At 44.6% G+C, this 17,378-nt stretch overlaps 1 pseudogene; it reads left to right on the plus strand.

The window, feature by feature from the left end:
• Positions 1–508: 508 nt before the first annotated feature.
• Positions 509–1,549, plus strand: LOC120991320 (annotated as a pseudogene).
• Positions 1,550–17,378: the final 15,829 nt, after the last annotated feature.

A 17,378-nucleotide genomic window follows, 5' to 3' on the forward strand; every position in this document is an offset into this window, starting at 1 on the left:
TCTGCCCATCTGCAAGACATCCTGAAAATGGCCAGGAAACTTTGCATGCACCTCAGCCACTCGTACACCGCAAAGCACACCCTCCTCGAACCACAGCGGCAGAACGGCATCCCCCAACATAGGCTGATATGCAACGTTTCTACCCATTGGAATTCCACTCTCCATATGTTGGACCGACTGTATGAACAGAGAAAGGCCATAAACAATTTCTTGATAATATAGGTGGACAGAGGTACTCCCCTGTGTAACTTCGATGTTAGCCAGTGGCAGCTCATGCGTGACACCTGCCGTTTGCTCAGGCCCTTTGAGGAGGCCACGTTTTTTGTCAGTCGTCAAGACTACGGGATGAACAATGTCATTCCACTGCTTCATGTCCTGGAACAGATGCTGGTAAATCTGGCTGGTCAGGGGACTGGAGACGTGGCGCCTAGAAAGATGGCTTGATACATTTGTCTGTCAAGATCTCTGTTTACAGTCAGTGAACGGGAACATCATTTATCGCAAGGATATGCAAACACCTACTGATGGGGTGTTAACCCCCAGAAGTAGGTCATCGGTGCAAAGGAGCAGTCATTTTCACAGCTCGAGGTATCCTCCAGGAAGCTTGACCTCTGCACGTCGACGGTCTGTATTGCGAAGTTTGTCTAAAAGAAAAATCCTGCAGTGCACCCCCTTGGAGGAAACTCTTGATCTGGTACAGGCTGCTTTGCTCCTTCAAAAACAATGGACTGTGTACAGCGTGACACTGATGTATAATTTCTCATACACCAGACTGAAAGAGTATTCCAAGCACCTGTCTGTCCACATAGCTGCCGAGAAGCAGAAGGGTCTTGCCATTGAAGTTGGCTCAGAGCTCAACCTAAAACCCAAATTTTTCTGTTTACCTGGACTCAAAGGAAAGGACAGAGATTCTGCACTGGCTGTGCTCATACAGATTTCATCCAAGCTACCACTCACCAAGGCAAGCACAAAGGACCGGATTGTGTGGACAGGTTGGTTCTGTGGGACGTACACAGAGGACGATCAATTGGAGGTGTTACCAGAGACATTTACTTGCCTCCCACTCTTTCTGTATAACGGCTCTGAGGCGCTCACGGCTATTGTAGGGACGTGGTTCCAAAGAAACTTTGACTGGTTGTTTAAGTAAGCTGATGATCAGTTCTCACGACCTTACCTGGCTATCAGTGATGTGGACCGGGTATGACGTGTCGGGATCAGTGTCGGCCACAAAGCTTGTTTTTTTTGTGCCCATCGAACCTCGCGTTGACATTTCTTATGCCATTCACGCAGAGGACTTCAAGACTTTATGTAATGATATTCATAAATCAAAGGAAGAGGTCACGTTGGAGGAAGTGGACAATTTATTCTAATGTATTTACTCACATTTCTTAAGACACTTTAAAATCCACTTATCAGCAACCCAGCTCGTCAAGGTGACGGCATCTGTAGCATCAGCCAATTGTGAAGAAAAAAATTCCTCAGTAAGGACTACCTAATCCGAGTGCTGGGATTCATCATGAAGCAGGCCATCAATAACATCCAGTATTGAACACATGGACGACACTCATCTCGAACCTTGTTCACAATGTTCGGGACCCCCCGGACGTCTTACATGTCTTAGACATGATCCTTGCAGTGCTTACTTCATGTTATACTGCTTCTTACCGTTCTGTTACAGCGGCTGTGAGACCTGCAGATACTAAGGTTTATTTATGAAGATTTTCGGGTGTTGCCTGTACCGACCAGTAACCTTCCAGCTGTGATTGTGTAGGAATGAGCTGGAGTCGGCTTGTTTGCTGGACTGTCCTCCAGTTATCAGCCATAACCCCATACATTTCATGATCTATATGCATTACCATCGTGTTCACCCCAACACTGGTCATCAATCCATTCTTGTTGATGAAGCACTTTTTTTCAGTTTGTCTTTTAAATCTTGTGGTTTTGCCCCTTCTGTGCCTGCTGTGTCCTGTTTGTGAAATAAACTTTTTTTTTATCTCCCTTGTTAAAAAAAAAAAAAAAAAAAAAAAAGAATTGGCATATATATATATATATATATACATATATATATATATATATATATATATATATAGGCAGTTTTATCTGTACCTACATCATTTAGATGGAGAGACAGGGAGGCAATACTATCTGTACCTACATAATTTACTTGGAGAGACAGGGAGGCAGCACTATCTGTACCTACATCATTTACATGGAGAGACAGGGAGGCAGTGCTATCTGTACCTTCATTTACATGGAGAAACACTGATGCAGTACTATCTGTACCTACATCATTGACATGGAGAGACAGGAAGGCAGTGCTTTCTGTACCTAAATAATTTGCATTGAGAGACAGGGAGGCAGTACTATCTGTACCTACATCATTTACATGGAGAGACAGGGAGGCAGTTTTATCTGTACCTACATAATTTACATGGAGAGATAGGGAGTAGTGTTGGGCGCGAATATTCGCGATGCGAATATTTCGCGCGAATATTTAGAATATCGTTCTATATATTCGCGAAATCGAATATTCTTTTTTTTCTTTTTTTTTTTATTATATTTTTTCTTTCCCACTTCCCTAAAGTTGTTCTTACCTGTCCTTTGGATTCCTGGCTTCCTGGCTGCTCCAGTCAGTGGCGTTTTCAACTTACTGCTATATTCCATATTAGCTAAATTACAATCTAATCTATATGTGTATTTTACGAAATTTCGCAATAGTCGCAATTGCGATGCGAGTAATATAACACGAAATATTCGCATGAAGATTTCAACTTAGCACTGCTATACTCCATATTCTAGCCTAATATGGAATATAGCTGTGCTAAGTTAGCACTGCTATATTCCATATTAGGCTAGAATATGGAGTATAGCAGTGCTAAGTTGAAATCTTCATGCGAATATTTCGTGTTATATAAGTCGCATCGCAATTTCGACTTTTTTAAATGTTCTTAATATTGCTCTAACTTCGTCTTTTAGAAATTTCGTAATATTGCTCTAACTTCGTCTCTTAGAATATTACGAATATTCTAAAAGACGAAGTTAGAGCAATATTACGAAATTTCGTAAAATACACATATAGATTGTAATTTAGCTAATATAGTGCTATAATCCCTTGCCTCTTCTGAACTTAAGTTTTGTAAAATATGTACACTATTAAAAATTATTACTATAGCAGTATATTAGCTTAAATACAATCTATGTGTATTTTACGAAATTTCGTAATATTGCTCTAACTTCGTCTTTTAGAATATTACGAATATTCTAAAAGACGAAGTTAGAGCAATATTAAGAACATTTGCAAAAGTCGAAATTGCGATGCGAGTAATATAACACGAAATAGTCGCATGAAGATTTCAACTTAGCACAGCTATATTCCATATTCTAGCCTAATATGGAATATAGCAGTGCTAAGTTTAAATCTTCATGCGACTATTTCGTGTTCTATTACTCGCATCGCAATTTCGACTTTTGCAAATGTTCTTAATATTGCTCTAACTTCGTCTTTTAGAATATTCGTAATATTCTAAGAGACGAAGTTAGAGCAATATTACGAAATTTCGTAAAATACACATATTATCCTAGCCATAGTCATTAGCATAGGAACGCTGCCTTATACTATCAAGATAAATTTTCGCAATATGCGAAAAAATAATTTCGCGATAATTGGAATAATTGCGAATATTCGATTTCGACGAATATAACACGAATATTCATGTGAATATTCGCGAAATATCGCGAAATCGAATATGGCACCTCCCGCTCATCACTAATAGGGAGGCAGTACTATCTGTACCTACATCATTTACATGGAGAGACAGGGAGGTAATACTATCTGTACCTGCATTAGTTACATGGAGAGACAGGGAGGCAGTACTATCTGTACCTACATCATTTAACCGGAGAGACAATGAGGCAGTACTATCTGTACCTACATCATTGACATGGAGAAACAGGGAGGCAGTACTATTTGTACCTACATCATTTACATGGAGAGATACTGAGGCAGTACTATCTTTACCTACATCATGTAAATGAAGAGACAGGGAGGCAGTACTATCTGTACCTACATCATTTACATGGAGAGACAGGGAGGCAGTACTATCTGTACCTACATCATTTACATGGAGAGACAGGGAGGCAGTACTATCTATACCTACATAATTTACATGGATAGACACTGAGGCAGTATAATCTGTACCTACATCATTTACATAAAGAGACAGGGAGGCAGTACTGTCTGTACCTACATCCTTTACATAAAGAGACACTGAGGAGGATACAGTGCCAAAGAAGAATTTTACTTAAATGTAGGAATAAACACAACCACAAATGCTGGGAACATACATACATTTACATACACCCAGCCCGAAGGCTGAGCCCCTTGTGCTGCACAGCACAGCGCCCTCTGATGGATGCAGGGAGAAACAGCAGTAAATTACCTACTGGCGGACACAACTAAACTGCCACACCTTACCTGTTATTACCTTAAAAACAAGAACCACTGTATGGGTGTGTGGTACGGGCTAGCCTGCGGTGCAGCACAACAGCTTACAATCTTACCAAGCTCTACAATATGCTCCCCCACATAACTGGACCTGTAGCACGTGCCTGAGTATTCCTCCTGAGCAAAAAACACCAGCCTGGCTTGAGTTTGTGAGAATTTTATCAGCTCTCCAATGTGAAATGTCACTTTAAGTTATAGAGTCCTTGCAATGAGCAGTAGTAACACTTGTGGCCTGACACAAACAGAAACCCTATCTAACTAACTACAGGCCTGGTCTCAGTCTCTAGGCGCCAACACTGTAACGAGGTGCGTGCACGATCTTACCGACCCGGGTCTGGTTTGCATCTGCTGGTGACTTTGAACAGAACAAATGTCTCTCCAACAAGCATGCGGTACCGCAGTGTATGTTGCTTTGTTCCTCTGCTCTCTTCTTGCATTCCTGGTAGCAATCTTCCTTCCTCTGGACAGGATCAGGGTCTTGGACACGATCAGCTTCACTTAGCTGCAGTTCTGGTCCCTGAAGAATGCTCTCACACCTGGATGCCATTAGATTCTCTGCTCACACAGTTCCTTAGTTTCACCTCCCTCTAAGATGACTGCTCTCTCCTTCTCTCATCTCCAGACTCTCTGTGTAAAACCCCACCTCTCTCATGAATATGGATTTATATATGCAGTCTGTAGCTGTGTTTAGGAAACAGCAGCATCTTGTGGCCAAACAGCAGAAAGTCAGTCTAGAACATTTAATTTAATTAATTAATTTAAAGACAGGGAGGCAGTACTATCTGTACCTACATCCTTTACATGGAGAGACAGGGAGACAGTACTGTCTGTACCTACAGCATTTACATGGAGAGACAGTAAGGCAGTACTATCTGTACCTACATCATTTACATGGAAGACAGGGAGGCAGTACTATCTGTACCTACATCATTTACATAAAGGGACAGGGAGGCAGTACTATCTGTACCTACATCATTTACATGGAGAGAAACGGAAGCAGTACTATCACATGGAGAGACAGGGAGGCAGTACTATCTGTACCTACATAATTTATATGGAGAGACACTTAGGCAGTACTATCTCTGCCTACATCATTTACATGGAGAGAAAGGGAGGCAGTACTATATGTACCTACATCATTTACATGGAGAGACAGGGAGGCAGTACTATCTGTACCTACATCATTTACATGTAGAGACAAGGAGGCAGTACTATCTGTACCTACATCATTTACATGGAGCGACACAGAAGAAGTACTATCTGTACCTACATCATTTACATGGAGAGACACTTAGGTAGTACTATCTGTACGTACCTACATCATTTACATGGAGAGATAGGGAGGCAGTGCTATGTGTACCTACATCATTTACATAAAGAGACACTGAGGCAGTATAATCTGTACCTACATCATTTACATAAAGAGACAGGGAGGCAGTACTATCTGTACCTACATCCTTTACATGTAGAGACACTGAGGCAGTACTATCTGTACCTACATCATTGACATGGAGAGACAGGGAGGCAGTACTATCTCTACCTACATCATTTACATGGAGAGACAGGGAGGCAGTACTATATGTACCTACATCATTTACATGGAGAGACAGGGAGGCAGTACTATCTGTACCTACATCATTTACATGGAGAGACACAGAAGCAGTACTGTCTGTACCTACATCATTAACATGGAGAGGCAGGAAGGCAATACGATCTGTATCTCCATGATGTACATGAAGAGACATCGAGGCAGTACTAACAGCGCCCACTACCAACAAGGCGATGTGAGCCGATTGCCTCAGGCAGCACCACATGGGGAAATGGCACTAATCACTAATCAGTGCTTCCATTGTGTCAATATTCAGCTGTATCGCTGTCTCTGTCAGAGGCCTGAGACGGGCTGCATACAGCTCAAAAAATATATAACAATATTTATTAATCGATAAATATTAAAAAAGTTTATTCTAAAGAGGGTGAAAGGTGAAACGCGCGTCGAGGTACTTGTGCGCGGGACGGCATTCCTGATTACTAGTGAACCATGTGACAGGGGACATCTGTTTCATTATAAGGGGCATTATATGTAAACATTTGGTATATTTTATGCATCCGCAGTGCTGCTGAACTAATTATATATTCTTTTTGCCAGTGTAGTTTGCACCGCAGTTATTATTTGTGATATTTTAGACATCTGCATGTAATGTGGTGTCTTGGTCAGCGACACTGCTAATGCAATATTGTGCCTAACTGACCTACCTGTGGGCCTATGGGGCAATCCTTTCATTTAATCACTGAACACATTGATGTTCTTGTACGATCTATTGGTGATTGTTGAAGATTTTATATCTCATCTCCTTGGTAATGATATGCTCAGCAGTGCCATTTATTTCCATTGTATATCTTGTAGACGTGGATCACTATATTGGTGATAACGCCCCTCGCAATGTTCTCTGTATCAATATCCATCTTACCTTTTTCTTTAGAATAATCTATTTTTTAATAGTTACCAATTAATAAAGATGGTTATATATTTTTTGTACATTTGGAGTCCCACAGCTTTCTTTGTATGTGCAGATGTAGATTTTTTCTTTGGGTTTAGATGCTGTCTGATTGGACAGGGAGGTTTTTGTAGGTTAATTATGTGCATACAGCTCAGGACAGAGACCGGAAGATGCTTGTGTTCTGCACCGCATTGCTGACAGTAGTATGGAGGCAAGTATTTGAGTTTGTTATTTGGCTTTGAAAGCATACCGTTGGGTAGGGTAACCGTACATCCTCTTTTTCACGGACATGTCCTCTTTTTTTGGACCCAAGAAAAATGGCTCGGCCGGTATTTATGAAAAAGAAGACATGTCCGGGATTCCGGACGGGCACTATTACTAATGAGTACTTCCATTTTGGAGCGCTCATTATTACAGCCTTTGCCCCAACCCCCCTCCTCCTTTCTGCTTGTGTTAAAAAAAAACCCTCACCTAATCCATTTGATCGCGCCACGGGGAACACTCACTGCTCACTGGACAGGACCTGTTCTCCAGCGTGATGACGTTTCACAGGTCCTGCTGCTTCAAATCAAGGAGAAACTCACTCCTTGGAAAAAGGACCTGCGAAACGTCATCACGTTGGAGAACAGGTCCTGTCCTGCGCATCCAGTGAGCAGCGCCATCAAATGTTATATATATATATTTTTTTTTTTTCACAAGCAGAATGGGAAGGGGGACACATTAATAATTACTGGGGACACTATTAAGACTGGAGGCCACTAATGGGGGCATTAATAATACAGGGGGCACTAAGACTGGGGGCCACTAATTGGGGCATTATTAATACTGGGAACCACAGGGAACTACAAATGGGGCATTATTAATACTGGGGGCACTAATGGGGCATTATTAAGACTGGAGGCCACTAATTGGGGCATAATTAATACTGGGAACTACTAATGGGGCATTATAAATACTGGGGGGCACTAATAGGGGCATTAATAATACTAGAGGCTATTAATGGGGCATTAGTAATACTGGGGGGCCACTAATGGGGGCATTATTACAACTGGGTGCCACTAATGGCGCAAATAATATTGGGGGCCACTAATTAGGGCATTATTAATACTGGGAGCTACTAATGGGAGGACTAATAATACTAGGGGCCACTATTGGAGTCATTATTAATACTGGGGGCCACTAATAGGGCATTATAAATACTGGGGGCCACTAATGGGGCATTATAAATACTGGGGACAACGAACGGGGGCATTATTCATACTGGGGGCTGCTAATGGGGGCATTATTAATACTGGGGGCCACTAATGGGGGCATTATTAATACTGTGGGCCTCTAATGGAGCATTATTAATACTGGGGGCCACTAATGGGGGCATTATTAATACTGGGGGCCACTAATGGGGGCATTATTAATACTGGGGGCCACTAATGGGGGCATTATTAATACTGGGGGCCACTAATGAGGGCATTATTAATACTGGGGGCATTATTAATACTGGGGGCCACTTATGGGGCATTATTAATACTAAGGGCTGCTAATGGGGGCATTATTAATACTGGGGGCATTATTAATACTGGGGGCCACTTATGGGGCATTATTAATACTGGGGGCCACTAATGGGGGAAGTAATGCTGGGTACATTACGCAGAAAAAAACAACAAAAACAAAAACAGATCCTTTATTTTGAGCATCTGTTATGCTAATTTTACATCAGTTTCGTCCTCTTCGCAGGACTTTTTGTCCTGTTAAAAGTAACGGATCTGACGGAACAACATTAAGAACGAAGTTTTTGAACTAATCGACTTCGGATCTATGATCTGAAGCTCGATTCGCTCAAGCCTAGTAACATACCATGTGGGATCTGTAACCTCAGCCAGTTGTCACCCAGCTTTCCCAGAGAAAGATATTTTATTATTTTCAGGAGTCTGTCCATTTTTTCATTCCTTGCAATGAAAGGAAACGCCATTGTAATTGCCTGCAACATTTGTTTTTGCTTTCCTGCTGGAATACCCGGCTGGCACTTAGTGGATATCGAATTATCCTCTGCTATGAGCTCAGGATTTTCCAGAGATCTGCTCTGAACAAGCTGGCCAGTGTCATCTTCTCCCTCTTCTCAGCAGACATGTCGGACCAGGGACATACAGCACAAGAAGCACAGCGCCATGAAAAAGTATGTGCCCCCTCCTTCCTGATGTCCCATATTCGTCACATTCATTCTTAGAGAATATTAGACACAGAGGACATCATCTTATCAAGTCTTGGAATTTTTCAAATGCCGAGGTTCTGTTATTTGGACAGAAGAAAGCTGATAGATTGCATCTCTGACAGTGCTGAAATGTGAACAGAGCCTTACTGAGGTTTTCTGTGACCTTTGCCTCCTGTTCCTCCTCACGCCACGACCATAACAGTGTGTCATCCACAGATCACCCATTACAGTGTCATCCACAGATCCCCCATTACAGTGTCATCCACAGATCCCCTATTACAGTGTCATCCACAGATCCCCCATTACAGTGTCATCCACAGATCCCCCATTACAGTGTCATCCACAGATCCCCCATTACAGTGTCATCCACAGATCCCCTATTACAGTGTCATCCACAGATCCCCCATTACAGTGTCATCCACAGATCCCCCATTACAGTGTCATCCACAGATCACCCATTACAGTGTCATCCACAGATCCCCCATTACAGTGTCATCCACAGATCCCCTATTACAGTGTCATCCACAGATCCCCCATTACAGTGTCATCCACAGATCCCCCATTACAGTGTCATCCACAGATCCCCCATTACAGTGTCATCCACAGATCCCCCATTACAGTGTCATCCACAGATCCCCTATTACAGTGTCATCCACAGATCCCCCATTACAGTGTCATCCACAGATCCCCCATTACAGTGTCATCCACAGATCCCCCATTACAGTGTCATCCACAGATCCCCCATTACAGTGTCATCCACAGATCCCCCATTACAGTGTCATCCACAGATCCCCCATAACAGTGTGTCATCCACAGATCCCCCATTACAGTGTGTCATCCACAGATCCCCCATTACAGTGTGTCATCCACAGATCCCACATTACAGCGTGTCACCCACAGATCCCCCATAACAGCGTGTCATCCACAGATCCCCCATAACAGTGTGTCATCAACAGATCCCCATAACAGTATGTCATCAACAGATCCCCATAACAGTATGTCATCAACAGATCCCAATAACAGTGTGTCAACCACAGATCCCCCATAACAGTGTGTCATCCACAGGTCCCCCATAACAGTGTGTCACCCACAGGGCCCCCATAACAGTGTGTCATCCACAGGGCCCCCATAACAGTGTGTCATCCACAGATCCCTCATAACAGTGTGTCATCAACAGATCCCTCATAACAGTGTGTCATCAACAGATCCCTCATAACAGTGTGTCATCCACAGATCCCCCATAACAGTGTGTCAACAGATCCCCTATAACAGTGTGTCATCCACAGATCCCACATAACAGTGTCATCCACAGATCCCCCATAACAGTGCCGTCACAGATCTCCCATAACAGTGTGTCATTCACAGATCTCCCATAACAGTGTGTCATCCACAGGTCCCCCATAACAGTGTGTCATCCACAGATCCCTCATAACAGTGTCATCAACAGATCCCTCATAACAGTGTGTAATCCACAGATCCCCATAACAGTGTCATCCACAGATCCCCCATAACAGTGTGTCAACAGATCCCCTATAACAGTGTGTCATCCACAGATCCCACATAACAGTGTCATCCACAGATCCCCCATAACAGTGCCGTCACAGATCTCCCATAACAGTGTGTCATTCACAGATCTCCCATAACAGTGTGTCATCCACAGGTCCCCCATAACAGTGTGTCATCCACAGATCCCTCATAACAGTGTCATCAACAGATCCCTCATAACAGTGTGTAATCCACAGATCCCCATAACAGTGTCATCCACAGATCCCCCATAACAGTGTGTCAACAGATCCCCTATAACAGTGTGTCATCCACAGATCCCACATAACAGTGTCATCCACCGATCCCCCATAACAGTTTCATCAACAGATCCCCCATAACAGTGTCATCAACAGATCCCTCATAACAGTGTGTCATCCACAGATCCCCCATAACAGTGTGTCAACAGATCCCCCATAACAGTGTCATCACAGATCCCCATAACAGTGTGTCATCCACAGATCCCCCCATAACAGTGTGTCCTCCACAGGTCCCCTTATAACAGTGTGTCATCCACAGATCCCCCCATAACAGTGTGTCCTCCACAGGTCCCCTTATAACAGTGCCATCACAGATCTCCCATAACAGTGTGTCATCCACAGATCCCCCCATAACAGTGTGTCCTCCACAGGTCCCCTTATAACAGTGTCATCACAGATCCCCATAACAGTGTGTCATCCACAGATCCCCCCATAACAGTGTGTCCTCCACAGGTCCCCTTATAACAGTGTCATCAACAGATCCCCCATAACAGTGTGTCATCCATAGTAAGGCTTTGTAAAGTGAAAAACACTCACCTTTAAAATGTCCTGTGCCGCCACTCCAATCCCTGCCGGCGGCAGAGATTACCTGCAGTGGTCATGGATATGCTGAATATTACATGATCATGCAGGCCCAGAAGTTACAGCGTGGGGCGGGCAGAGCAATTGAAAAGCAAATGAAACTTACATTTTGGTTCTGTTTGGGATGCGACAATGGAGTATAGAGACCTCGTGGTGAGCACTTCAATCCTGCCTTTGCTGTGGAGCGACACACTGCCCCCACTGCTGGTGTGATGATCTGGGAGCCATCACATAGGACAGTCGTCACCCCTAGTAGTGATAGGAGGGACACTAACAGCTCAGCGATATGTGCAGGACATCCTGCCACCACGTGTGCTCCTCTCATGGCAGGGCTTCCAACTGGATTTATCAGCAGGATAATGCTCGCCCGCACACAGCAAGGGTTTCCAGGAACGTCTCCTCCAGATTACAGCACTTCCTTGGCTGCCCGGTCACCAGATTTATCACCAATCCAGCATTTATGGGACCAGCTGGGACGTCAGCGACAGCAACCTACCAGTGTGCAGGATCTACAGGTCCAGCTGTAACATCTGTGCCGCAGGATACCAGGAACCTGTATGTGTCCATACCCAACCGATATAATCTTGTATCCAGGCTAGAGTCCGTATCTCATCTTGCATCCAGGCTAGAGGCTGTATCTCAGCTGATATCCATGCTAGAGCCCGTATCTCATCTTCTATCCAGGCTACAGGCCGTAACTCAGTTGGTATCCATGCTAGAGCCCGTATCTCATCTTCTATCCAGGCTACCGGCTGCATCTCATCTTGTATCCAGGCTAGAGGCCGTAGCTCATCCTGTATCCAGGCTAGAGGCCGTATCTCATCTTGTATCCAGGCTAGAGGCCGTATCTCATCTTGTATCCAGGCTAGAGGCCGTATCTCATCTTGTATCCAGACAAACGTTGCCCATGTGAAGAGTAAAAGGAGGACCCATGGAGTGGAGCTGCTTTTGAAAGAAAGCAGATTCATGGGCAACTCCTTTAGACAACCGCCACTATACATGTACGGCAGAAGTTGTCTGTTTAACCACCTCCGGACCGCCTAACGCAGTAACGCGTTCCGGAGGCGGCAGCCCTGCGCACAGTCACGCATATACGCGTCATCTCGCGAGACGCGAGATTTCGCTCAAAGCTGGCCCGCGCATGCGCATCGCGGGCCGGCACAAGTTAAAGAAGTATTTCGTCACCAGCCTGCCAGCCAATGATCGTGGCTGGCAGGCTGGCGATTTTCAAAAAATCAAATCACAAGCCATCTAACATATTATATTAGTAAATATGATGTGTTAAATGGCTTGTCTGCTCCTCTGCTGGTCCTTTTGGTCGGTTGGTTCCAGCAGAGGAGCAGAGATCACTGTGAGTACCCACCAACACCACACTTAGCCCCAGATCACCCCCATCACCTGAATTAACCCCTTGATCACCTCTTGATCGCCCCTGTCAATCACCTAGTGAAAGGAAAAAAGTGATCAGTGTAAACTGTCACTTTTTTTTTCACTGGTATTGACTGTTAGGTTTTAGGATAGTTTAGGCCCCTTGGTTAGGTAGTTAGCGTCAGTTAGCGCCCAGCCCACCGCACCGCAGTCACTGATTCGCTGATTAGCGTATCGCTAATCAGCATTTGTACTTTTATAGTATCTGTAAGTGATCAGAACTGATCACAGTCAGATCTATAATAGTATTAGTGTCACCTTAGTTCGCCCTCCACCCAAAACGCAGTGTTTGCCCGATCAGGCCTGATCGGTCGCCCACACGTGCGTTCACCCACGTCCGCCCCACCGCAGTGACAAAAAATATATATTTTTTTGATCACTGCACAATCATTTTCCAAGCGCTGCGGCGATAAAAAAATCAGTTTTGATATTTTTTTATCAACCGCAGCGGCCTCCGGTACTTCGCTAGCCTCCCCTTTGTAAGACAGGCTTGCTTTTTTTCTTGGGTAGTCTTAGGGAATACCCCTAAATTTAGTAGTCCAAAATGTCAAACAGGGGGTATTCTTCTGAAGAGGCCTACAGGATTCTGACCCAGTCGGATGAGGAATGGGAACCCTCATCTGACGAATCTAGCGGGTCAGAATATGAACCTGTAGAAAGCAGTGGCAGTCTGACCCAAAGTTCGGACGAGGAGGTTGAGGTCCCTGATAGAACCAGGCGTACCCGGCCCCGTGTCGCTAGACCACAGGTTGCGCAGGATCCGCTTCAAGAGCAGCAGAGTGGGGCTGGCGCTGTCGGATTACGTGGTGAGGCATACACCAGCAGCGCAGCCCTTCCTGGACCTAGTACCAGCACTGCCGTACAACATGGTGAAGTGGCGAGCACCAGAAGGACAGTTGAAGCTGGTACGGTGGCACGTGCAGTAGTTACCCCGTCGCAGCCACCGCACAGACAGGCCCGTAGACCCCCTAGAGTCCCTGAGGTGCTGGCAAACCCCGATTGGCAGTCACCAACTTCAGCCGCACCTGTAGTTCCCCCTTTCACCGCCCAGTCTGGAGTTCGGGTTGAGACAGCTCAGATCGGTTCGGCCCTGGGATTTTTTGAGCTGTTCTTGACTGTGGAGCTCTTGGACTTAGTCGTGGCAGAAAGAAATCGGTATGCCACTCAATTTATATCCGGCAACCCTGGAAGCTTTTATGCCCAGCCTTTCCGGTGGAAACCAGTCCAAGTTTCCGAAATTAAAATTTTTCTGGGCCTTCTCCTCAACATGGGTCTAACCAAAAAGCATGAATTGTGGTCATATTGGTCCACGAACCCAATTCATCACATGCCCATGTTCTCTGCTGCTATGTCCAGGGCACGTTTTGAGGCCATCATGCGTTTCCTGCACTTTAGCTACAACACCACCTCCCGTCCCAGAGGCCACCCAGCTTTTGACCGGCTCCACAAAATTCGGCCCCTCATAGACCACTTCAACCAGAAATTTGCAGATTTGCATACCCCAGAGCAAAACATCTGCATAGACGAGTCCCTAATACATTTTTCCGGGCGCCTTGGCTTCAAACAATACATCCCAAGCAAGCGCGCCCGGTATGGGGTCAAATTGTATAAGCTCTGTGAAAGGGCCACAGGCTATACCCACAAATTTCGGATCTATGAGGGAAAAGATTAGACCCTGGAGCCGTTCGGTTGCCCTGACTACCTGGGGAGCAGTGGGAAGACAGTCTGGGACTTGGTGTCACCCTTATTTGGCAAGGGGTACCATCTTTATGTGGACAATTTCTACACAAGTGTGCCCCTCTTCAGGCATTTGTTCCTAGAACAGATTGGCTGCTGTGGCACCACGTGAACTGGTCGCGTGGGCTTCCCCCAACTGCTCGTTACCACCCGTCTTGCAAGGGGGGAGAGGGCTGCCTTGTGTAGCGAAGAACTGCTCGCGGTGAAATGGAGAGACAAGCGTGACGTTTACATGCTCTCCTCCATTCACGCAGACACGACAATCCAAATTGAGCGAGCAACCCGTGTCATTGAAAAGTCCCTCTCAGTACACGACTATAATGCGCTCATGAGAGGGGTGGACTTCAATGACCAGATGTTGGCTCAGTATTTAGTTTCCCAACGCCCCAGACGCTGGTATAAGAAGGTGTCTGTATATTTAATTCAATTGGCTGCATATAATAGTTTTGTTCTCTACAGTAAGGCTGGGAGAACACGATCCTTCCTCAAATTTCAGGAAGAGATCATCGAGAACCTCCTGTATCCAGGAGGTTCCGTGGCCCCAACCATCAGTGTAGTGAGCCGTCTACACGAACGACATTTCCCCAGTGTTGTTCCTGGTACCTCAACCCAACCGTCACCCCGAAAAAGATGTCGTGTCTGTAGCAGGAGTGGAATAAGGCGTGACACCCGCTATTTCTGTCCTGACTGTCCTGACCACCCTGCCCTATGCTTTGGAGAGTGTTTCCGGAAGTACCACACACAGGTACACTTAGCATAGGGATTGCATCTCACAGTACAGGCACACAGGGCTATTAGGGCCCTTACACTTACAGCTACTGCAAACCTCTCCTTTCACCTGGGATAAAGTGCATAATGTACTTCGCCACATCTTTGGGCGATTTGCGCTTTGCACATTGTCCCATGGGGAAGGAGAGGTTTGTCCTATAAAAGGTAAAAAAACAAAAAACAAAAAAAAACACCAGTAAGCAAAAAAGTTAACTTTCAGTTCAAAAAGTTAAAAAAAGTTTATATGTTCTGTTCAAAACTTATTATAAAGTTAATAAAATTTATTGCGTTGCGGCCTGGTTTTTTCTTTTTTGTTTTGTTTTTTTTACCTTCCAGGTGGACCAACCGATCGACTAGCTGCAGCACTGATGTGCATTCTGACAATAGCATTGCGCTGCTGTCAGATTACACAAAAGTCGAGATTTCTCCTCTGCAGTAAAAGATACGTTTGCCGAGGCATATGAGCTGAGGAGGCGGCGGTGTTCATATGCTTTGGCAAACACTTTGTATATATAAAAAAAAATAAAAAATCCCGGCAATGATTTATTTATCCACATCGATTGATGTGAATGGATAAATCTGGTTTGCCAGGGCATACGGGCTAAGTGGGTATGGATGTTGGGCGGAGCTCCTATGTCCTGGCAGACGCCTTTCCCCTCCTTTTTTTTTTTTGGCAGAGATTTTTTCATCCACATTAATCGATGCGAATGAAGAAATCTGTGCCGTTCATTTTTTCTTTCAGCCCTGAGGCTGAACGAAAAAAAAAAATCTCATTACCCGTATGCTCAATATAAGGAGAATAGCAGAAACTCCTAATGCTGGCCATACATGTAATGATTGCGGAGACCCTCAAATGCCAGGGCAGTACAAACACCCCACAAATGACCCCATTTTGGAAAGAAGACACCCCAAGGTATTCGCTGAGGGACATATTGAGTCCATGAAAGATTGAAATTTTTGTCTCAAGTTAGCGGAAAGGGAGACTTTGTGAGAAAAAACCCCAAAAAATCAATTTCCGCTAACTTGTGCCAAAAAATTTTTTTTCTATGAACTCGCCATGCCCCTCATTGAATACCTTGGGGTGTCTTCTTTCCAAAATGGGGTCACATGTGGGGTATTTATACTGCCCTGGCTTTTTAGGGGCCCTAAGGCGTGAGAAGAAGTCTGGGATCCACATGTCTAAAAATGCCCTCCTAAAAGGAATTTGGGCACCTTTGCGCATCTAGGCTGCAAAAAAGTGTCACACATGTGGTATCGCCGTACTCAGGAGAAGTTGGGGAATGTGTTTTGGGGTTTCATTTTACATATACCCATGCTGGGTGAGAGAAATATCTTGGTCAAATGCCAACTTTGTATAAAAAAAATGGGAAAAGTTGTCTTTTGCCGAGATATTTCTCTCACCCAGCATGGGTATATGTAAAATGACACCCCAAAACACATTGCCCAACTTCTCCTGAGTACGGAGATACCACATATGTGACACTTTTTTGCAGCCTAGGTGGGCAAAGGGGGCCACATTCCAAAGAGCACCTTTAGGATTTCACCGGCCATTTTTTACAGATTCTGATTTCAAACTACTTACCACGCATTAGGGCCCCTAGAATGCCAGGGCAGTATAACTACCCCACAAGTGACCCCATTTTGGAAAGAAGACACCGCAAGGTATTCCGTGAGGAGCATGGCGAGTTCCTATAATTTTTTATTTTTTGTCACAAGTTAGCGGAAAATGATGATTTTTTATTTTTTTTCTTACAAAGTCTCATATTCCACTAACTTGTAACAAAAAATAAAAACTTCCATGAACTCACAATGCCTATCAGCGAATACCTTGGCGTGTCTTCTTTCCAAAATGG

This window comes from Bufo bufo, chromosome 2, assembly GCF_905171765.1.
Source record: "Bufo bufo chromosome 2, aBufBuf1.1, whole genome shotgun sequence".
Taxonomy (NCBI): domain Eukaryota; kingdom Metazoa; phylum Chordata; class Amphibia; order Anura; family Bufonidae; genus Bufo; species Bufo bufo.